This window comes from Garra rufa, chromosome 1 (genome assembly GCF_049309525.1).
Source record: "Garra rufa chromosome 1, GarRuf1.0, whole genome shotgun sequence".
NCBI classification, from domain to species: domain Eukaryota; kingdom Metazoa; phylum Chordata; class Actinopteri; order Cypriniformes; family Cyprinidae; genus Garra; species Garra rufa.
The window spans coordinates 77627518-77651624 of NC_133361.1; positions in this window are offsets into that span (position 1 = coordinate 77627518).

Below are 24107 nucleotides of genomic sequence, written 5' to 3' on the forward strand. Positions count from 1 at the left end.
AAAGAGTTCAAAGTTTAAACAGTTTAAACATACTACAAACCTTTCTTCAGCTGAAACACTAATGCAGGAGCGCGGAGCAGCCTTATGACGTCACACCACCAGATCAAAATAAAAGTCCTGTTCACGCGCTTCTGTGTCTACAATGCGAAACGTTCAGAGATATGTACAAAAAGGAGTTTTATTTTTTCCAAATGCATTATTGCGTTCATTTATTCATTCAAGTATTTATGACAATATCTACAATATTTCCACAACCCTTGTCAAAAAATCCTATTGGAATTTCAGTTTATCCTTTAGGATCTTAGTGGATTCTTAGAATCCTATTGGACATTCTGATGGGTCAATATCACCATAGAGTGCCTTTGACTGATGAAAATTTCTTAAAGACATTGTTCAAGTTTTTCGTTAAACCACATGTTTATTATTTTAAGAAGACTTTAAACTTCAACAATTGCTGGTTGGTCCAGCTCCTGGACCTTTGATAAAATAATTATAAGCAAAAACATTTGGACCAACTTACAAAATATGTCCACCCTGTCAGGGACAAATGGATACAGAAAGCAAATATTTCTGACAGTGTTATCATTCTAAATAATACACTTTTGGAAAATATTTCTGTCCCTTCTCTTATATATATATTTTTTTTAAATTGGAAAGAACTTCAAAAACTTTGGAAATAACAAAAAACTATGTTCTGAGTTACATACCATTTAAAGTAAAAAATAAGATAGGAAACATATCTGACCAGAATTTATCCAAAACCAATTTATCCTTAAATGTTCCTAAAAGAACAAATGCTAAAGATTGTCATTTGAATAAAGACATTTTATTTTTTTCAGTTAAATGACAGGGTGGACAATGACATATGACGGGGTGGACGGTAACATGACAGGGAGGACAACTGAAGGAAGAGACACAGAAGTGGCAATAATAACACACTTAATTTAATTATTTTGAGAGTCCTCTGCATTTGTGTGTGTGTGTGTGTGTGTGTGTGTGTGTGTGTGAGAGAGAGAGAGAGGGGATTGTGTTTGTGTGTGTGTAAGAGTGTTTGTGGACGTTTTATTTTAATAAAATGCTACCATATCTTTTGACAGACATGTATGTAACTGTTGCAGACCCCACCCTAGGAGTCCACTCAACAGATGAGAATAGTCTTTTTTTTCAATGAAGAAAGAGAGAGACAAGAGTTTGCCTTCAGTTAAGCAGTCTTCTTTGTTGACTGAAAATGCGCCGTAATCGCCATGTCAACTCTTCTCTCAACTGCCACTTAGTATTTACAAAATGCAACTTTTTTTTCCTTTATATAAACATTCATGACAATTTATAAGTTACATAAATACATTGAAATGATCATATGTAAATCATAAATACAATATATATACAATCAGTTCAATAATTCTGTGACCTGAACACCATGTGGCGGTCACATAACTGATGGTCACTGACGTTTCAGAAGTTTGTTTACATGCGCGCTAACAGCTTTATACTCACCTGGCACGTTTAAAACCGAAGCGATCTCTCCCCAACTCTTCTCCTTATCGGTACAACTTTGACAAAATATTATAAAGGCAGTCATGTTGTTGCCACATCTCAACAAGACGCTCCTCCATTTCCAAAGTCCAACGAATTTGTTTCGCGTTCGCCATTTTCGAGTGCTGTGACTTCCGTCTCCTCGTACACTTGTTTCTTATTGGCTATTTTGACAGTACTGACGTAATCGCAGCCCCGATGTGTGAGCTAGCAGATCGGGAGGTGCAAGATTTGATCTTTGAACGCCTCACATTACATGATAATCTGTGCCGAACATTGGGGCCGACCGAGGTGCTTGACAACATTTTTCGGTTCAAAACTCCTGTAGTATAAGCCGGGCTTTACGCTGAGGTGGGCGTTTATCTCCCGCGCTTTGCTCACGTGGCTAATTAAAATATGGTCGTAAACTAAGCTGGTGGGCGTGATCGAATTAAAAAAATTAGCTCTGTTCGAATAGACTGGACATTGCGTTGGTTTCATATGGATTACTTTATCACAGAATATTTGTTGTCGATAAAACTTACTTTGTTTAAAAGTATACATATCAAGCTTTCTATAGACATTGCTCACGTCTTTGTGTTGTGTATTGGCTTGAGTTATAGTATATTTTAATGACGCTTTTATGAATCAGGATGACGGAGTTTTTTTTTTTTACAAATAATAATTAGTATATTAGCACAAACAATGTCAAACAATTAAAAAAATGACAATGTAATTAAAGAATTTAAATTTTGTAAACTATCTCTTTAATAAATTTTTTTAATCACTATGATCTTAATCTGTTTTGTTTGCTTCATTTACTATCTTCAGGAAAAAAAAAAAACTAACTCCTTTAAGGTTTTTCTTCATCAGAAGGACATCTCCTTATAGTCACTCCAGTCCCATCAGGGTCAAGTGTGTACAGAACCGTAGAAGTGCAAAAACCCTAAACTTTAAGCTTGAAAATGGTGAAATTAGGCCTGGCAATCAAGAGATCACATACCTTAGTGCACTGTCCACTGGTGGTCAGGTGTACATCACACAGTCCTCTTCAAAGAGGGTGTGACATACTACATAAAAAACTACACGTGTCCTCACGGTATGAGCAGGAACGTCTGTTCAATGGAGCCAAACACGACGACCAAAACTGCTCCCCTCACACTGACCTTTGATGCCGAGAAGATGGCCAAAGATGCCCTGATTCCACCATATGTCTCGGTGACTGGGGATGAGCAGGACCTCTTTCAAGAGGGGGCTACTTAACTCTGGCATGGACAGGGGAACATGTGAGTGATTAAAACTCAATTATCAAACACTGCCCAAAACCTTATTAAATAATATTTAACAATTGATATTTTAATTTAAAATACCTTTATAGATGCAGGTTGCAAGGATGACAACTGTGAGGGATACAGAAGTCCCCATCTTGGATCTGGAGATCAAAAGCGGCTCCAGAATCCTTGAGGTGGACCAGGCCCTGACCAAGCTCCAAATAAATGATAAAGTCAACATCTGTCACCTCCGTACAAATGCCAAGGCCTTGAAGTTGAATTCAACCATCTACACAACTGTGGAGGTATGCAACATACACAGTCCCACATAGCAATTGACGTCTGGCCCAGCTCTGGGCCAAGCAAGCAGTTACACTCGGCCCGAATGCCGCAAAGAATTACGGCCCGTGTGCGGCCCAAATCTGGACTACAGACATGAGGCACACGTGAGCCATAACTGGCCCAAATCTCAGCCAAATAGTAACTTATAACCAGCTCTAAACTGGGCCAGAACATGTTTTAATAGTGCTACCCAATCTCAGCCTTTAGTCAACCACATAGAGACCACAGTGATAGCAGTTAACCATTGAATCAATGTCCAAAATGGTTGATTTATGAATCTTTTGTATCCGCTATTTATGTTGAAAATTTATCAAACCACCATTGTTGTGATCAGTATTTGCTGTAGTTAGACTCTTGACTCTAATGTTAGATTTTCATTGTCTTTTGTAACAATGTGGTAAAATACATTGGTTAAGACAATGAAAGCTAAAATCTGCTGGGAGCAGATGATAGTAATTGCAATCTTGGTGAGCTTGCTTAAATATTTGTTCACAAGTGTGTTTGAATTTATATGTCGTTGTTTTTTTTTTTGAGACAAATTTTAGCAGGGGTCCAGATATCGTACTTCTATAAATTAACCGGGAAAAAACACATCAAGAATCAGCGTATGCAACTCAACAATGGTGACATTCGGCAAAACAAATTTTTATGCAGAAATGCATGCTGGGTATTAACATAGTACAAAACTCATTCATGATTCCCAGCATGCATTGCAGTTGATCTGTTTATCTGAATTAGCTTGATGATTGTCACCATTGATGTGGTTTGCATGACAAGTGTTGATGTCTAAATCTTACTTAACATTACCACAGAATTTTTGCATTTGTGATAAAGAACACTTACATCAGTAATGAAAGACCAACAATTTTATTCAGTACTATTTATCAGCTTTAGTTTCTTTAACTTAATTGACACCATCACAAATAGTAATCTGCTCCAACTGCATTTTTTTAAACTTTTTTTTTGGCCTCAGTGTTTATACTGAAACACTATTGTAGATCCAAAAGACAGTTAACTTAACAAAAAGTAAGAGTCAAGAGCCCAACTAAAGCTATTACTGATCACAATAATGGTGATTTGTTGAAATTTTAACATTCTTTTTAGCATTAATAGCGGGTGATATTAATTCAATGTCATTAACATTGACAAATCAACCATTTCTGACATTGATTCAATGGTTGCTTGATATCAGGGTGGTCTCTATCTGGTTGACTGAAGGCTGAGATTGGGTAGCACTATTAAAACACGTTCTGGCCCTGTTCAGGGCTGGTTATAAGTTACCATTTGGCTGAGATTTGGGCCAGTTATGGCTCATGTGTGGCTCATGGCTGTATTGCAGATTTGGGCCGCACAAGGGCCGTAATTCTTTGTGGCATTTGGGCCGAGTGTAACTGCTTTGCTTGGCCCAGAGCTGGGCCAGATGTCAATTGCTATGTGGGGTGCAGGGCAACTCTGGCCCTCTGTCCTGAAGCATAATCAAATATGCCTGTCTTTAATCTTCAGGAAATCCAGAAGACTCTGGCAAGGCTTTTTCAGTTGTGTACATTTACAAACAATTGAAAAATCATTAAAAATAATTGCATTTAAATAAATACATGAAATTCATTTTGAAAAAATGAACAGTTAACAGTATGATGCATGATTATTTTTTCTACTAACTTTGTCTGTTTCATACTCAAAATACCAATACAATGTTGTTTCTCTATGTATTTCATAGACATCCATTGATTTTTATATCAGGCTACTGATATCAGGGGTTGTCCAAACTCATGCACGGTTTAGCTCCAGCCCTAATTAAATACAGCTGAACCAGCTAATCAAGGTCTTACTAGGCACACCAAAATCCTCCAGGACTGTTTCAAGAAATCCTAAAGACTTTGGCAAAATTGTTCAGTTGTGTTTGATTGTCATTTTTGTTATTTTCTCCTAAATTATCATGTGGGATTTTCATTTGGAGAGATAACATAACAACAATGTGAAATCATTGTTATGTTATCTCTCCAAATGAAAATCCCAAAACTTTGTGGTCTCTTACGTTTTTCATGAATGTCCGGTCCACTATATAGTCATTGATCCAGTGAAGTGCAACTAGAATTTGGTAGCACACACTGTGTGGTTATCTTCCCAATGTGACGCACATCTACTTGGTCCTGCTGCTGACCAGACAGACGCCGCTGTGAAATATCCAGCAGAAGATCCTGAACATCTTCCAGAGTGCCATGAATTGAACTGGCAGCCAAAAAAAGCTTCCCTTCACTGACATTCCTGGGCCTGTTGGTGATGCTGCTGCTCTTGATTCAATACAACCTTAAGACATTATTGAACTGTTTATTTTTTTGTACTAATACAGATCATTGTTGATCAGACCAACCTGTATGCAGATCATAGAATTGCTATGGACAGTACTTTACAACATGCTAGAATTCATGCATGGAAGCCAGTCACTTCCTGGGGCTGTTTTTACTAACTGGTTGATCATAGAAGCCTGAACTCTAAATGTACTCATTTACATATTAAATGCTACCCCCTACTTCAGCAAGGTCATGGCTTACATCAGGTTTGAAATCATATAGAGATTTCTTCACTTCAATGATATTACAACAAAGCCAGCCAATGACACTGACAGGCTGAACAAAGTCTGCACAAACATTTGCATTGATGAGGGGATGCTTCTGTGGTGTGGGCGCCTAGCTTTCAAGGTGTACAATCCTCAAAAACCCATCAAATATGGAATAAAATCCTACATCTTGTGTGATTCTGAAACGGGGTATTGTTTAAAAAACAAGTCCTATTGTGAAGAAAGTGCTGCCCTGAAAGACATGGTTGTCTCTCTTTTTTATAGCCTAGCAGGTCATGGTAAAAGATTATTTATGGTTCATTTTTACAACTCTACCACTGTGTAAACATCTACTTGATTTGAAAAAAACATTTCTGTGGTTGGAGTATAACAAGAGGCTACCAAGAAAAGAAATGCAAAGCAAAACCAGCATGCATTGTGGAATACAATAATACAATGAATGGAGATAACAAATTAGATCAAAACATTGGGTACTACCCTTTTGTCAGGAAGTCACTCAAATGGACAAAGAAATGTGTAATTTCTGTTGCAGATCAGTTTGTTCAATGCTTTTGTCATTAACGAAGCAAAAAACGCACAAGATAATTGTTAAACTCTCCTCTCTTTCATCCAGTGTTATAAAATCATGGACCAGCCAAGAACAGGCAGGTGGCGGTGAAGAAATAGATGACACTTCAACTGAAAACACTCCTAGAGCACCATACAACACTGACCCTAGAAATAGGGTGAATTACCCTTTTTTTTTTTTTTTACCGATTGCGTCTAGTTGCAAAAAGCAACACTCAACAAGAAGATGCAGTGTTTGTGCACATAAACGGTTTGCGCAATGAGACCTCACTCTCTTATGAAAGCCTCCTTACATTCTGTTAATTTTTACAGTTTACCACTCAAAGATAAAAATACAGTGCCTAATATTTATGCACCAAGTTATAATTTTATTAATTTTTTAATATTTATTTAATTTCGAAGATTTCTTTTATGAAAGAATATGAATGTATTTAGTTTGAAAAATACTTTGATAAAAATGCATTTTATATATATTATTTTTTTTGTCAAAAATGTTGTTTCTGATGAAACCTATTTGAACTCAAGTGGTGATAAAACATAACTGTTGTTTTTAATGTAAAAGCAGTTTCGGTTCTTTATTTTGATATGTGATATGTTCATATATTCACAGCAGAAAATATTCCGAGGGCTGTCAAATTTAGGTGAAAACCATCTAAAATGTTGGTGGTTTCTGGAAAGTTAAAAAAATTGAAACTTTTTTGTTTCATCATTTCTTATCAGGTCCTTAGAAATTATTGCACTAAAGCTGTACACTAATGTATGTTACGCAACAGTGAAAAATGTACGTCAAGGTGAGTTTGGTCAGTCATGCATACAATGAAAAGGCAGTATTCTTCCAAAAAAATTTAATGATTCAAGACAAAATTGAATCCTATTAAAATCATGTAAAAATTATCCTACAGAATGTCTTGTCCTTTGAGAAGATCCTATAATTCTAATTGGAATCCTTTAGATTTTTTTGACAAGGGAATATTTTGGTTTTCTTTTGAAACTTTTCCCACACTGTTTGCAGGTGTAAGGCCTCTCTCCAGGATGCGGAGATGGAGACTCAAGTTAGTGACTTGGACTCGAGTCGCACTTTTATAGACTTCAGACTTGACCTGAAATGACTCCAGACTCAAGGAAAAGAACTAGTGAAAATTTTAAAAGCAACTTGAGATTTTTTAAAAGGCGTAGCCATTACTTACCCAGCAGGCACACAACGTCATATGACGTTAATATTAGGTTAGATTTAGGTTGTGACGTCAGGTGACCAAAATTCAATGTCTAGCCAACGTCTAAAGACAACGTTATTTGACGTCCAATAACGACGTCAAATGATGTTGATGTTTGGTTGATTTTAGGTTGTGTTGGAAAGTGACCAAAATCCAACGTCGAGCCAACATCTTAAGCCAATGTCATATTGACGTCAAATACTGACATTTATTCATCAGGTATGGCAACCAAAACCCAACGTCTGATAGACGTCATAGTGGTGACGTCCACACAACGTCAAGCTGTAACATCATTAGACATTGATATTTGGTTGTTTTTAGGTTGCGTTGTCAGAGGTGTAAAATCCAGGTTCGGTGGGTAACAGTCCTCCCCAGTATTTAGTTCCAATCGCCTGGATTTGCTAATTAGCACAGTTTTCCGGCCAGGAGGACAGAGATTGGACCAAGTCTCAAGGCAAAAGTCCTCAAAGAATTAAAGTTATTGAGATAACTGAATGATGATTGTGCATTAGTGATGAACACCTGTTGTTATTATAGAGTATCAGATGTTGATGTTTTATTGGTTAAAATGATGTGACCATTGTGGAGGTCAGTATTTGCTTTAGTTGTGCCCTTGACTCTTGTTAGATATCTCTCTGTTACAATGCATATGATGTTGTAAAGCAGTGAGATCAGAGCTATACAGCGAACAGCTAACAGATGTTTCTATAGGAAGTGATAATCATCAAGAGCTTATTTGAACATATACAAAATATCTTTCTTTTCTTCTTATGTTAAGGTTTTGCACTATCAAATCTGCAAAACTACCGCAGGTTATGCACCTCTAGTGTTCTTCCAACAGTAAGAGCGAATTTAAAACCTGTATAACACAAATATTTTTATTAACATCTGTACCACTTAGATACACATATCAAGAACCAGCATATGTATCTCAACAATGGTGACAATCAACAAAACGCTTCATGCTGTAATGCATGTTGGGTAACAGCATAGTAAACACTCCCATCATGCACTGCAGTATGAATAATTATTGTCACCACTGTTGAGGAGCGTATAAGTTTTCATGTCTTAAAGCCTGAGCTGATGCAGTTTTCTTTCTATACTTAAGCATTACAGTCACATTTGTTTAATTTTTTTTTTTATTGCAGTTCTGCAATAGCTACATGTAACTCAATATATCAAAGAGAGAGACCACTTCCAGATGCTCATCTAAATTAGTTTGATGAGGACAGGGTGAACTTATCTGCTGCAAGCTTTCAATTCAACACACAAATGTTTGCTGAAAAACAGCATTGAAATTACTTCAATCCTGAAAATACTAAGTTACTCCAAGAGTCAAGAGACAAACTTAAGCAACCCTTGACCACAATTATGGTGACATTGTGTGTTTTATTTTTATTTTATTTTCTTGACCAATAAAACATCAACATCTAAACCTCTTATAATTCTCAATAAGAGATTCTGCAGACATGAAATAAAGTCAGCCTGGTTAGTAATGAGTGAAGCTGGTGATGCTGTTTGTGGAGATGTTTAATCAGATTTTGAGAGATGAAATGTTTTGTTCAGTTGATTCAAGTCAGTTGTAGTTCTTGTGTTTCTCAATTTCTTCAATGATGCTGCTTGTTAACAGCAGATGTTCATCACTTATGCACAATCATCATTCAGTTATCTCATTAACTTTAACTCTTAAGGGGCTTGAGATTTTACTTCAGACTTGCTTGAGACTCAAAAGGAATGACTTGGTCCAGTCTTCTCAGTCCTCCTGGTTGAAATACTGTGCTAATTAGAAAATCCAGGTGATTGGAACAAAACACTGGGGAGGACTTTTACTCATGGAACCTGGATATTACACCTCTGTGCATAGGAAAGTGACCAAAATCCAACGTCGAGCCAACGTTGGACATTGACGCCTGCCTGACGTTGGGTTCTGACGTCAACCCGATTTTCATTTCCAACCAAAATGCAACGTCATAGTGGTTGGGATACAACGTCAATCTGACGTCATGCTGACGTCCTGTGCCTGCTGGGTAGCTTGAGACTCAACTGAGACTCATGACCAAAGACTCAAGACTTAACTCAGACTCCAGCGATAAAGACTTCAGACTTGACTCAGACTCTGGCAGGATCTCATGTGGACTGTTAAGTTTTCCAGGATTTCTAAAACTTCTTCCACTCTATTTGCAGTTTAAAGACTTCTCTCTAGTGTGAACTCTCATGTGGACTGTAAGGTTTCCAGGATGACTGAAACGGTTTCCACACTGACAGCATGTGAAAGACCTCTCTTCTGTGTGAATATTCATGTGGGATTTAAGGTTTCCTTTTTGAGCGAAACTCTTTCCACACTGTCGGCAAATGAAAGGCTTCTCTCCAGTGTGAATTTGCATGTGACTTGTAAGGTGTCCTTTTTGAATGAACATCTTCCCACAATGTTGGCAGAGGAAAGGCTTCTCTCCAGTGTGAATATTACTGTGAGTTTTAAGGGCTCGTTGTTGTTTGAAACTCTTTCCACACTGAAAGCAAGTGAAATTACTCCTAGCTCCTGTCTTTGGAGCTATTTTTTGTGTAGAAGTCTTCGCAGACAGTGAGGAACAAAAAGATTTTTCTCCAGTTATGAAATCATGAAGTCTCTCATTCTGATCTTTCTCTTCAGTTTCATTCAGTACGTCCCTCTCCTCTTTCAGTGCTTTTAGGTCTAAGGTGGAAAAACAAATAAATAAAAGTAAAACACAGTTTAATGGCACAAAACAATTAATTTCTAAACACAACTGAATATACCTAATATGTAATACATGTATGCTAGATCCTATACCAGGGTGTTCAAACCTGATCCTGAGTTTAAGCTGGCCATTATACCACTTAGACATACCACCAATTAATTACAAACAAATCTAGATAATGTAATGACAGAGTTGAGGAAATCTAGGTATTGACTGATCTCAGACAAGGAAAAAAAGAAAAGGGGATACATTCCCCACTCAACCTTCAGATGAAAATTGTATCTCTAATAATTTCCGAGGTTTTATTAAAGGGGAAAATGATGTTAGCCAGTCATAAAAGTGGCCTGTTACACTGACCTCTTAAATGTAAAACACCACAAAACTGATTGTTTGAGTCAGAATATGAGAAACAGGGTGGAAACGGCCATAAATCAGTCCATTTTGAATATATAACAATTACACCTCAGGAAACATAATATAAAAATAAATAAACACATCTGGACACGTCCTTTAAAAGAAAACAGGCAATATTTTTGCAACAATTGAAAGTGAAAAAGTTAAAGTAAAACACACATCCGGAGCAACGGTCAACTCTGTCAACTAATGCTGTTGAAAGCTGAAGGTTCAAGTTGCCAAATGTCAGCTTCGTCTTGGAGAGGATCTGCAAAGAGCATTGGGACAAAATCCCCCCTGAGATGTGTGCAAACCTCGTGACCAACTACAAGAAACGTCTGACCTCTGTGACTGCCAACAAGGGTTTTTCCACCAATACTAAGTCATGTTTTTAAAAGGGGTCAAATAATTATTTCATTATTTCAATAATTTAAATGCAAATCAATTTTCTTTTTTTTGTGTGTTTTTCTGGTATTTTTTGTTATTTTGCTTCTCACTGTTCAAATAGAACCACTATTAAAATTATAGACTAATCATTTCTTTGTCAGTGGGCAAACATACACAAATAACTATTTTACCCACTGTACTAATTTTAACATTTAAGCCATTTAAAAAGCATTGTTTGTTAAATCTTTGCTATTAAAGTCCTGTGAGAGACAGGGAGAGATCATGGCAAAATAAGACTGAAAAGGAAAATAGAAGTGAACGTGCAGTTCAGGAGAGGACTTTTAATTAATATGCATGTTGCATAGTCTAACAATTTAAACCTTTTTTATGTGATGGCCATATAAAAATAGGGTTGTCCATGTTTCAGAGATTATTGTGGGTGTATGAGATGGCCTGGAGGAGTGTGAGATTTCACGGCCTGAAATTTTATCCTAGTCCACCCCTGGGCTCCAGCTTCAGAGAGCGGAGGACTCAACTCTTAGAGACTTGAAGGAAATTCTGATGCTCACCTTAAGAATATTGTACTCATAGACCACCCTTGAGAATCAAAGGAGCACTGCTGTGTTCAACCATAAAAGCCACCTAAACAGGGAGCCAAAGATGGACTAACACTTTTTGGCTGCCTCATGAAACACCAGTGAGCAGAGGACTCAACTCTCAGAAATAAAAAGAATAACTTAGGAGGCTCACCTTGAAAGTGGCATGTTCATATGCAACCCTCTAAATGGAGTTAGGATAGGACTGCCAACTAAACCATTAGAGCAGTCAGGAGTGGGAGCTCCAGGGAGAAGCATGCTCATAATTGACCCTATAATGAGCACAGAGGCGGTCATCAGGGAGGCCAGTCAAGGAAAGGCCTAATACACCTGGTATGGTTGCCTCATGAAGCTCCATGGAGCAGAGGACTTATTTCTCAGTGATGAGAGGGGGACCCAGACATTTTCTCTGGGAGCGGTGTGTTCATCGGACACCCTCGAGAGTGAATGGAGCACTGTCAAGCTCAAAGACACACGGAGCCTAACAGAGAGGCAAAAAAAAAGACTGCACACAGAGCTTTGAGAGAAGGGTCCTTAAGCCTGGCTCACACAACAGGAGTTTTAAAATCCTAACCGATTATGAAATCTGGTTGCAGCACACACATAAGGAGAATCTTCGCAGATTATCTTACCTGAAATCTTAAACATGCACACACTACAAGACTTGAAAATCATGGCTCATCACACACTACAAGATATTATTAGGATTAGCATGCCTCCTGATCTCACACAGCCAGTCTTCATTTCAGCAGCTACTGTTTACATAGGTTAACTTGTGCAAGCAGCTTTCTGCACTCACCTGGTATGTTCAACACTAGGGCTGTGATGGTCTCAATGGCCCCAGAAAAAGTAATTACCATGAATGTGTCGGGGGCAAAAATTAAGGAGATATTTGAATTAATAATAAAAATAATAATAATAATAATAACTAATAAATTAGTATTTTCTGAGTCAGTGTCGCAAAGATGAAGTTGACGATCCTGACTCGCCATCTGCTCACTTTTAAAGCCTCAATGCATCTTTATGAATTAGGCCTATAGCTAATGAAAGAGTTTTGTTTTCGATTTTAATTATTTCGTTTTATAGTAGTGAAGTAATAATTTAAAGCTTTCTATAGATATATTAATCGTGTCTGTGACGCAATTACTTGGGTTTCGGTTAATTATTGTGAAGCGCTCCTGTTTAACACCAAGACATCAGAAAGCGTATCCTTTTTGTTTTCTTCAAAAGCACGTTTTGTTAATGCTGTGTACACACAAACTAAGGTAGACCCTTTACAATTCTGGATGATATATTACCCTTACAGCTTTATGAGCAAAAATGAAGATTCACATTGCACCGGCGAATCCATGTCCTAAAGCGCTCTCCAGCTTTCAATCTCCGCAAACAATTGCATACGTGCCTATTAGCACACATTTATCCAGGTTAAACGATTAAACAAATATTGTGATATGCTTTAAGTTTATATATATTTACATATATGGATTTTAATTTAAATCATGATGACTTGAGAAGGCTAAATTGATCTGTTTGCCGCTGGTCGCTTCATTACTTAAAAAAAAAAAAAAAAAAAGTGTTCATAATATATTTCTAAATTCACTTTATAAACTAAAGAAATGAAAATAAATGTATTCACTTTGCTATTAAAGACAGCAGCTGTGTAATGGGGAAGAGAAAGAGGAAAAAAGACAGATTCCAGTGGGACTCGGGCCAGTAGTTCTGATGAGCTGTCCGACATTTTTGCAATGAATGTTTGTTTAATAGCCTATTTAACATTGTATTTAGGCTACTTTCTTATTTAAATATATTATTTCTTTAATTTGAGCATTTTTTAGGCTGCTTGTTCACTGACTTGAGTGCTAAAATAAACAGGCACGTTTGTTAATAATGTTTGAGCCTAATTTATTTTGTGTTTCAAAATTATATACTAGTATTTATATATAGGACTATGAACACAAACGTCATAATGTATATATATTTATAAAACACTTCGCTAACGCTGTGGTAAAAATCTGCCTATTCAAAACTAAGACAATTTTACCTCAGCATAGCTCCTCTTTCTCCTTTTCGACACATTATACAGACAAGACTCAAGACAGTTACTACAAAAACTCAAGAAGCAGTTTCCTTCATCTCCACTATCAAACGACCCGTGTTTTGTGGTCACGCATTGGCTGTTGTGAAAGTACTGATAAGCACTTAGCGTCATCATCGCGATTTAAAATCTTAAATATCAAACATGTTTGATTTGATCGGGGCAGCCCAGATCTGTGAGCTATCAGATCGGGAGGTGCAAGATTCGATCTTTGAGCGCCTCACATTACAAGATAATCTGCACCGAACATTGGAGCCGATCGAGGTGCTTGACAAGATTTTTGCTCCGATTCTCGGAAGGGGAAAATCGGGGCAAAATCGGGCTAAAACTCCTGTAGTGTGAGCCGGCCTTTAGCTCTCAGATCGAGAAAACTCATATGATCAATTGTTTTGTTCTAAAAATCACAACAAATATATTTTGGTAAGAACTGCACGTAAAAGTATAATTCGTTCCATTTGTATAGTCTCAGTGAGCTTTAATGAGGTTTCACACATGCGTAGTAAGGTGAATTTAAAGTTTTTCTGACATTTCAGTGTGGATGAGAAACTTTTGGAAAATGCTTGAAAACGCTAGTGTGTATGGAGAACGTTTTAAAACAAAAAGGCTGTTTTCAGTTGTATGCAGATTCATTTAGGTGTAGCCTGGCTGTTTTATTTGCTTACCAAATACTTTAAATGAACAAATGTAGACAGCATGCAGTAGCCAAATATGACTACTCACATTTCAAGGTTTGCTTTTGCGCAAAATAAGTAATTTTCTTACTTTGCATAATTAGCCCAAGTGCTTGAAATAAAAGGTTTTAATATTAAAAGTAAATATTGGGTTTAATGTTTCAGAATTAAAAAAAAAAAAAAAATTATATATATATATATATATATATATATATATATATATATAAAACAAATGCACACTGAAAAAAAAATATCTTGTGAAAGCAAGATATTCAGTATTAGTATTTGTCACGTGATCTCAACTCTTCTGTTGAATGTCTCCACATTTCTACACTCCTGTGACATTATTCATTAATACAATTAATTTCAGCTTTTAGAATAAAAACCAACCTGTTTGTTCCTCAGTATCTTCATGTTTGACTCTGAAAGTTTCTTCTTCATTCTCCTCTTTAATAAACGCCATCTTTGTTTGTTCCTCAATATCTTCATGTCTGAATGTTTCTTCAATCTTCATGTCTCGTATAAGACTATAGTGTGATATTTTTTTTTGTTGAGAAGACACACTAAATAATAAAATTGAGAAGAGGAAAAAATGGCTAATACTCAGGACCAAGCTAGCCTCATCGACCACGACTACAGCATGGACGGGATACGTGAGGCATGTTTTGACGAACTCATTGAAGAAGAGATGCAGATGGCAAAACCTCTGAGCGACCACACTCCGTTACCGAGTCCAAATCCAAAAAAATTGAAGAGGAGAGATGAATCAACAAAAGTAAACATGGAAAGCATATACGATGCCATTCACACTCTGTCACAAAGATTTGAGGAAAGACTGGATGCGTTCGAAAGAAAGTTTGAAAATTTTGAACACCGCATCCAGAATAACGAAAAAGAGGTGACAGAAAATAAAAATGAAATAATTCAACTCAAAGCGCAGATGGATAGGCTGACAAAAGAGAATAAGGAGCTAAAGGAAAGATGCCGGGAAATTGAGCGGTATGGAAGACGTTGGAATCTAAAATTGATCGGGTTACCAGAGAAGGAAAACGAGGATACAAGGGAGATCGTGATCGGTATTCTCACAAGAGTCATTCCGATTTCAGTGGAACAACTACGAAACAAGGTTGATACTGTCCATCGTCTGGGAAAGAAAGATGATCCCGCCTTCAACATGAGACCACGACCGATCATCATGCAGTTTGGTATGCGGACGACGAGGGACGAGATCTGGAGGAGGTCGAGGGAGGCTAGAGTCTGCAAGGAGCTGCATGTACAATTCAGACAGGACTGGTCAAAAGAAGACCGTGAAGCCCGGGCAAAGCTGTATCCGACGGTACAGGAGGCCCGACGCAACGGGAAGAAAGCTTACTTGAAGGAAGGGTATGCTATTATAGATGGAAAAAGAGTGGAGGCACCTTTCACAGGTTAAGTTTAGTGTTATCACCTTGATTCAGAAAGTTTGATTATGGGGACTGTTACTGTTAATGTCAAAGTTGTAATCTATGACAGATTGTTCATTCCTGCCTTAAATCCTATTTTCTAAGAGTTTAAGAGCGTGTTCTTAGTTTTATTAGCATGTCGATTGTCTTCAGTTCTTTAAATGTTCGAGGTTTAAAGAATAATGTTAAGCGTAAGGCAATATTTTTATTTTGTAAGGAAGCCAAAGCCAATTTTGTTTTGTTACAAGAGACACATTCTAATAAGGACGATGAAAAATTCTGGAAGCAACAATGGGGAGACAATATTTTGTATTCACATGGGACTTCTCATTCTGCAGGAGTGATGATTTTATTTTTCAGGTTTGTGGGGAAAATTATTGATTATAAAAGTGATGAAGCAGGTCACTGGCTAATGGTTGTTGTAGAAGTATTTGATCTTAAAATTATTTTGATCAATGTGTATGGATACAACAACAGGTCTCTTAATAAAAACATGATGTTAATGTTAACTCAAGCTATTAGGGAATGGCGGGTAACTTATGGCACAGATAACATAATAATAGGAGGTGATTTTAACATAGCACCTAACTCATGGCTTGACAGAAAACCTCCCAAGGGGTTACAACCAGAATATAACGATATGTTGTACAATTTTTGTTTATCCAATAATTTGGTAGATTATTGGAGAGTGACACACCCTAACACAATGCAATTTACATGGATTAGCCCAGCAGATGCTAACCTTTGCTCAAGGTTAGATTATTGGCTTATGTCTTCAGATATTACTAATCTTACACCCAAATGTGAGATTCAATCGTCTCCTCTCACGGACCATTGTCTTATTGGTTTGTCACTTTCAATAGTCAAACAAAAACAAAAATCAAACAATATTTGGAAATTTAATAACACGTTGCTGCTGAACAAAGAATTCTGTAGCCAGATTAGAATAAAATGTCTTGAAATTAATGACATGGATTTGTCAGATATAAGTAAATGGGAATGGTTTAAATTTCAAGTAAAACAACAAGCTATTGAAACTGGAAAGAAAATAGCCGATAATCGTAAACGTAAACAAAAAGAAATAGTTGAAAAGATAAGTTTATTATGTGGAAAACCTAACATAACTGTAGAAGAGACACAAGAGTTACACATGCTTCAAAACCACTTAGACACTATATACATGGCGAAGGCAAAAGGCGCCTTTGTAAGATCAAAAGCCAAATGGATTGAGCAGGGGGAAAAAAATTCATCATATTTTTATAGCCTTGAAAAACGGAGACAGACTAATAAATGTATAACAAAATTAAACCAAAATGGAAACATTATCCAAGACACAAATAAAATAACAGAGGAAATATGTAAATTCTATAGCAAATTATATAAGAAAAAATTTCAGAGTGACGAATGTGATGCCTTCATGAATAGTGTAAAAGAAAATGTAACAAAACTAACAGATGAAGACAAATTTTTATTAGAAAGAGATGTAACCTTAACAGAAATCGAAACAGCTTTAAAACAAATGAAAAATGGTAAATCACCGGGCATTGATGGTCTATCTATAGAATTTTTTAAGACCTTTTGGACAGATATTAAACATTTATTATTTAATGCGTATCTTGATTGCATAAAAAATGGTCAGTTATCCCCTACAATGAAAACTGGTCTGATAACCCTGTTGCCTAAACCCAATAAAGACTTATTATTATTAGATAATTGGAGACCTATAACTCTACTTTGTAACGATTATAAATTATTAGCTTTAGTATATGCTAATAGAGTAAAAAATGTATTGAACAATTTAATAGACGAATTTCAGTCAGCTTTTATTAAAGGTAGACATATTCATAATAATGTAAGACTAATAATGGACATATTAGATTACCAGAGCCTTATTAACACAGAAAGCCTGATATTGTTTATTGATTTTTTCAAGGCATTTGATTCTATCGAACATGACTTTTTATTGAAATCGCTTCAACTTTTTGGGTTCGGCAACAACTTTTGTAAGGTAATCAGAATGTTTTATGACCAAATATACAGTTATATTTCAATTCAATCAGGCATCACTCCAAGAATCAATGTCTCTTGTGGAATAAGACAAGGGTGCCCAATTTCACCAAAATTATTCATTCTCTGTACACAGCTTTTGGCCTATTTTGTAGTAAATAATAAAGACCTTGAAGGGATAAAAGTTTGTGACACTGAATTGAAAATAAGCCAATTTGCTGACGATACAGTGATATTTTTAAAGGACAAATCAATTCTTCAGAAGGCTTTAAATGTGATTTCCGTTTTTTCAAGGGCATCAGGCCTTTGCCTTAATCAAAAAAAATGTGAAATACTACCCTTGTATAATTGTATTGAGACAGACTTAGAGATGATTAAAGTTAAGAACGATGTTAAATACTTGGGAATTCATCTATCTAAAAACTTGGCAACAAGACAAGCTAAAAATATCACAGAGAAAATCGAAAAAGTAAAAAGAAACCTAAATCTTTGGTTAACAAGAGATTTAACTATTTTAGGACGTAACCTATTGTCAAAATCAGAAGGGATTTCTAAATTAATTTACCCAAGCTATTCTCTGTATATTAGTTCACAAAACGTAAGAAAAGCAAATACTATAATTTACCAATTCATATGGCGCAATAAAACACACTACATTAAAAAATCACAACTTGTAAAGGACTATAATAAAGGGGGTCTAAAAACAATTGATTTTGAATCTATGGTTGGCATTTTTAGAGTAAACTGGGTAAAAGCTTTTTTAGATAAACCTGATTCTATTTGGTATCATATTCCGAAGAATATTTTCGATAAAGTGGGAGGCTTAGAGTTTCTTTTAAAATGTGATTTCGAGGTATCCAAATTGCCAGTAAAACTGTCTGAATATCATAAACAAGTTCTCTATTACTGGAAGATGGTATTTACTCATAATTTTACACCACATGGCTCCACCTTATGGAACAACAGAGTAATAACAATAAGTAGAAAAACACTCTTCTTCAGGAATTGGTTTGAAAAGGGAATTATTTTTATCACAGATATATTAGATGAACAAGGTCATTTTCTTAGATTTACGGATTTAAAAAAAAATTTAATATACAAATCTTAAAGAGGGATTATAATAAGGTATGTAAAGCAATACCAACAGCTCTATTAAATTTGATACAAAACTATTTACATTATTCCAAAAGTCAAATAAATTTGCCTAAATTACAACTAAACCAAATTCCCATAAATAGCATAAAATGTAACAACAAGTGTATTAGCAAAATATTCAAATGTAAACTATTTCATGATTTTGATCAAAATATAAAAATAAGGTATTATGACGACAAAATAACAAATAAATACATCAAATTTATGAAATGGCCTATACCACCTAAAATCAAAGAAATGCAATTTAAAATTATAAATGGATATTATCCAGCAGCAGACATGCTTAAAAAGAGATTTGGTTTTGAAGTGGAGCCATGCGTGTTCTGTTGCCAAAAAGATGAAACTATTGAACATCTGTTTTTCTCTTGTTCAGTGATAAAAATATTCTGGCAAGATGTCAGGAGCTGGTTGGAAACAAAAATGGAGAGAATGACACAATTAAAGTTAGAGCAAATTCTTTTTGGTAATGAAAACCTTCCGAAGGAACTTTTTAAAATATACAATATCATAACAATTATGGGTAAATACCATATTCATAAATGTAAATGGCAAAATAAGAATCCGTCCCTAATGGTATTTAAAATTGAACTGAGGGAGTACTTTGCTTCATTGAATCTTTTGAAAGACTCCAGTAAAAACATTTATTCTTTATGTGAAGATGTCTCAAAATATTTGTTATTGTAACTTGCGAAGCTTCCATGAAACTTTATTTTGGGAATATATGATGATTAAGGACAATATTTGTATGTGGACAATTTTGAGTTGCTTTATGGACTGAAGGGCCTTCGCTTACTTTATTTATTTATTTTATTTTATCTATTTATGTATTTTATTTTATTTTTTTGTATTTAGTGGTTTTTGTTCAATTTAAGTGTTTAACTATGTTCTGCACAGGAGTCTCCCAACGAGAGATTTTGTAAAAAATTGTGTTTTGTATATGTATGTGTTTTAATTTAAAAAAAAAAAAAAAAAAAAAAACACGATTGATTCATGATAGAGAGAGAGAAATGAGATGCACATTCGGTTGCTAAAGGCTAACGCTTTGTTTAACTAAGTATTTGAATCACTAAACAAAGCATTGCAACGTTACATTAAACAATACTGCATTTATTTTACATAGCTTAAAAAAACTCTTTAATTGATCTAACAGTTTGCATTATATAACAACACAAAACTACAAACCTTTTTCAGATGAATCACAACAGATGAGGAGCGCTGCGCATCTTTATGACGTAACATCACCAGAGCAAAATAAAAGTCCCATTAGTGCACTGCTGTCTAGAATCACAAACACATCATAGAATTGTTGAATGTAAAATAGAATTTCGTATCCATATGAAGATGCTTTCCCAAAGTTATTAACATTTAAATCTATGAATACTTTTGTTTATTTATTTAGGCTTTTTTTCATTTAATGTACATTTAAAACACTCAGGGGTGATAGCGTTCCGGCACCACGCCGGATTTCCGGCGTACTGTGGCTGCGGGGGAAAAAAAAATCAGGTTCGCAGATATTGATCTGTCATTTCTCTGAGATGTGCAGGTCAGAGAGCAGCTTGACGCTCAACGACTCAAACAAGTCACATTCTAGCCGATGAGCCAATCAGAAGTAGGGAAGGGGCGGGCCTTGTGTCTTTGTCAAATAGATTGATACAGGTTAAGGCAATGCTCCATGCGCGAAGGTGTTTTTAGCTCCCATACTGTACAATTGTCTCCTACTGGCTACTCAAACCGTAATTCATGGATATGTTTATGAAGCCAGGGGAAGACATTAAGGATTTCGATAAAGGCATATTTACAGGGCTCGCAAAATCCCTAGCCCAACGTCCCGGAGCTATTGGGTTTTCCAGTCGGGCTACCAACATTATTTGACCGGCTGCCCGACGGCTATCCTGAAGTAGAGGTCCCGTAGAGGTAGAGGTCCATGGGGTCCTTAAAACTCAATTTAGTTGTATCAAATTTAAGGCCATAAAAAGTGGTAAATATTTTAAATAGTAAAAGAAGAGGATTAATTATTTTAAGAGGTTTTACAGTTGGGGACGGAAAGACGAGAATCGCGATAGAGCTGGATTAAACTTTAAGAGGCAATGATTTCATTGAATAAATATGCTCACTGCACTTTCAAAGTCAAAACGCGGCACTGTTGTCTTTATATTAATGTATCTGAAGGGAAGCGACTGTCCTCAGAAACGTGTCGTTGGCATTTTCATTTCATGACTGATAAAACAGCGTTAATGCTGCTTTGCTTTCAGCCATTCTTAGGGAAACCGTAATATTTCAGCGCTCCTAAAGCGCCCCCTCGTGACATAGAATTAATTTGCACGTCCAAATTTTTTAGCTGTTTTTGGTCAGATTATTGCAAATCTCGACCAATGTTTTTTATGCAAACACAGAGTTGTAAATGTGAAAGAAGTTAATGTGCTTTCTAAAAATCTAAACAATTAGGACATTGTTTTAAATAAATGTTATGCATTATATACTTGATTTATTCATTTTAATGGGATAAAGGCTGAAATGCCAATCTATAAGCTTTTTTTGTAAAAAAAAAAAAAAAAAAAAACTTTATCTGACTGAACTGAACCAACAAGTTATGTGTTAAAAGTGCGTCGCATACATAGTACCTCCACCCCACTCACCTCGGGGGGCAAGGGAAAAAAAAGTTCAGGCTCAGGAATTTTTTCCACTATCAGGCCTGAACACTATTTTAACTATTTTATTTAACACTACTTTCTGTTTTTATACTTTTCCATTAAATTCATATTAATCTAGTTAATACTGCTGTGTAACTGTTACAAAGAGGGTGTGAAGGCAAATCTGATCTAACACTCTTTTGACGATTGTAATCAATCTCTTGTTATTTTGTATGTTTTTGTATATATTCCTCTTTTGGAAAATCATTGAAACACTGTCAGGGATTTTCTTTTTCTTTTGGTATTGGGGCATGTGAGGACACAAAAACATATTTGTGGCAGTTTCCATTTACCACTAAAGAAGTTTACAAAACTATGAATATTTAATTTTTTAGAGAGACCCATAAATGTAAAAAAGGATCTATATACATATTAAGGCACAGTACAGTTGACCGAAAATGACTTAACCTGGCTTGACTAAACAAGGAATTAATCCGTGCATATCAGAATAGATTCTAGATATTGCTGTGTCATTTCTCTGAATTCAGTAGTATATTTGCACTGTCTGTACTTTCTTCTGCACTGGGAACTGTCACTAAAATAAATTCCTTACTTGACAATGAAGCTCTTTCTGATCTTCGAGAAAAAAAAAGATTCTACCCATGATAGTTTGAGCTGCATAATAAATGTGTTAATGATTTGTTATGGTCTTATTTTTAGTTTTGTATATTAAAGAGCTATTTTCTTTTCTAAGCTGACACTTACTATTACTATTTAAGATAATATGTGATTTTTTTTTAAAATCAAAATTAATTGATTGGATGTGAAAGTGTTGGAGGTGAGGAGGTAACAAAGACATTTTCTACCGTTTCCATTTATTATTAGTTGCTAATTTCTGAATGATCAGCAGAAGATTGCCTTACACTGGAATTTTGAATGAATGCTGACATCTCTGTTTTTCAGATTGTTTCTGTTTCTGTTGTTTTTTGGTTGGGTTTTTGTATTTAGAAAAGCACTTTTTTAATTTTAAGTATCGGTTTAAATAGTCCCAGAACGTTTTTTTTTTTTTTTTTTTTTACTGGTCTTGCTTCCTGATCAGATTCATCTAACATGCATCTTCTTGATCACTCAGTTCATTTGGATTCTTCTCATCTTCTATCAACAGTTCCTTTTCTGATGTGTCAAGCTAAAGTTAAATTGATGACTTTTAAAAAAGAACGTAAGTAATAAGCAATAAGAGTAATTTTAATAGACAAAAGTGTAATAAAATCGGAACATACATTTATGAAATTTTCTTTTACACTTCAGTTTAAATCAGTTTTTCAACATTGTTGACTATTAACCACTAACTCTCACCAACTAACACTCCTTACAGTGTAGACTTAGTTTAATGTTAGGCTAAGTAGAAGGTTCATGTTCTTGCAAAGTTACTTATAATCAGTTTGTCTTTTGGGGAACTGTCTAAATACAGTGTTAGCATATATTTACCACAACAAATAATAATTACTGCTAGCTGACATGCAGTTGCAGAAAAAAGCTGTCTAACGGGTACCATCAAAATAATTAAACTGATCATATTATACATTCATCTGATCTGATACCTGATCTTATGGCTATTTGAGAATTATTATTATTATTACTTATAAGTGATCTTTGTATGCTTTAAGTAAAGTGACATCAGTAAGATGGCAAAATATGAGACTTATACATTATAACTATGAGGAGGTAATCATACTCATAAAAGCTATAATAAAAAAAGTAAAAATTCTAATACATTAAAACTGTTCTTATGAATGCTCATGAGATGATACAACATATTATAAGGTTTTTTATAATTTATTATGCATTCATTATAATGCCTTAAGAATACGCTTATAATGTATTATTAATACATGAACCCACAAATATTTTTAACAAATATAAATAAATGTACTAATGTACCTTTTAATAATATATGAATACTTTTTTTAGCTTAATATTAATTAACATTAATAAATGCTATTTAATTATTGTTCATGTTAACTAATATAGTTAATGTTAACAAATTAAACTGGATGGCAAAATTTTAAATATTGTGTGTATGTGTCTGTGTGTTGATTTTAATTAACCCTTTCAATTCTGTAAACTTTAAATCCAAATTGGCAGAGGGTTACTGTGAATGCATGTGCCAACTGGGCACCGTTTTCCTGATGCTATCGGGATGGTGACTGCGCATATGGCGAGGGCCCGGTCATCGCTGCTTGCAGCTTTAATTATTATTGTTCTGTTATTATAGTGTAGACACACTACACTATAATAATATTTCATATAATTAAGATTTAGATATGGAATAAATAGGATTCAATACAAAATGAATATGTGTCATATATGTGATAAAACACTTGCTTTGTTGTGCATTAGAACCGCACTAGGCATTTAGTATTCATGTTTCATATTTGAATGAGTGACTCCGGGCGGGTCTGCCGCCACAGCATCAAGCAGGCTCCTGATTGGTTAACGCGGCGCGAATTGACGCAGAAGTTCAGATTTT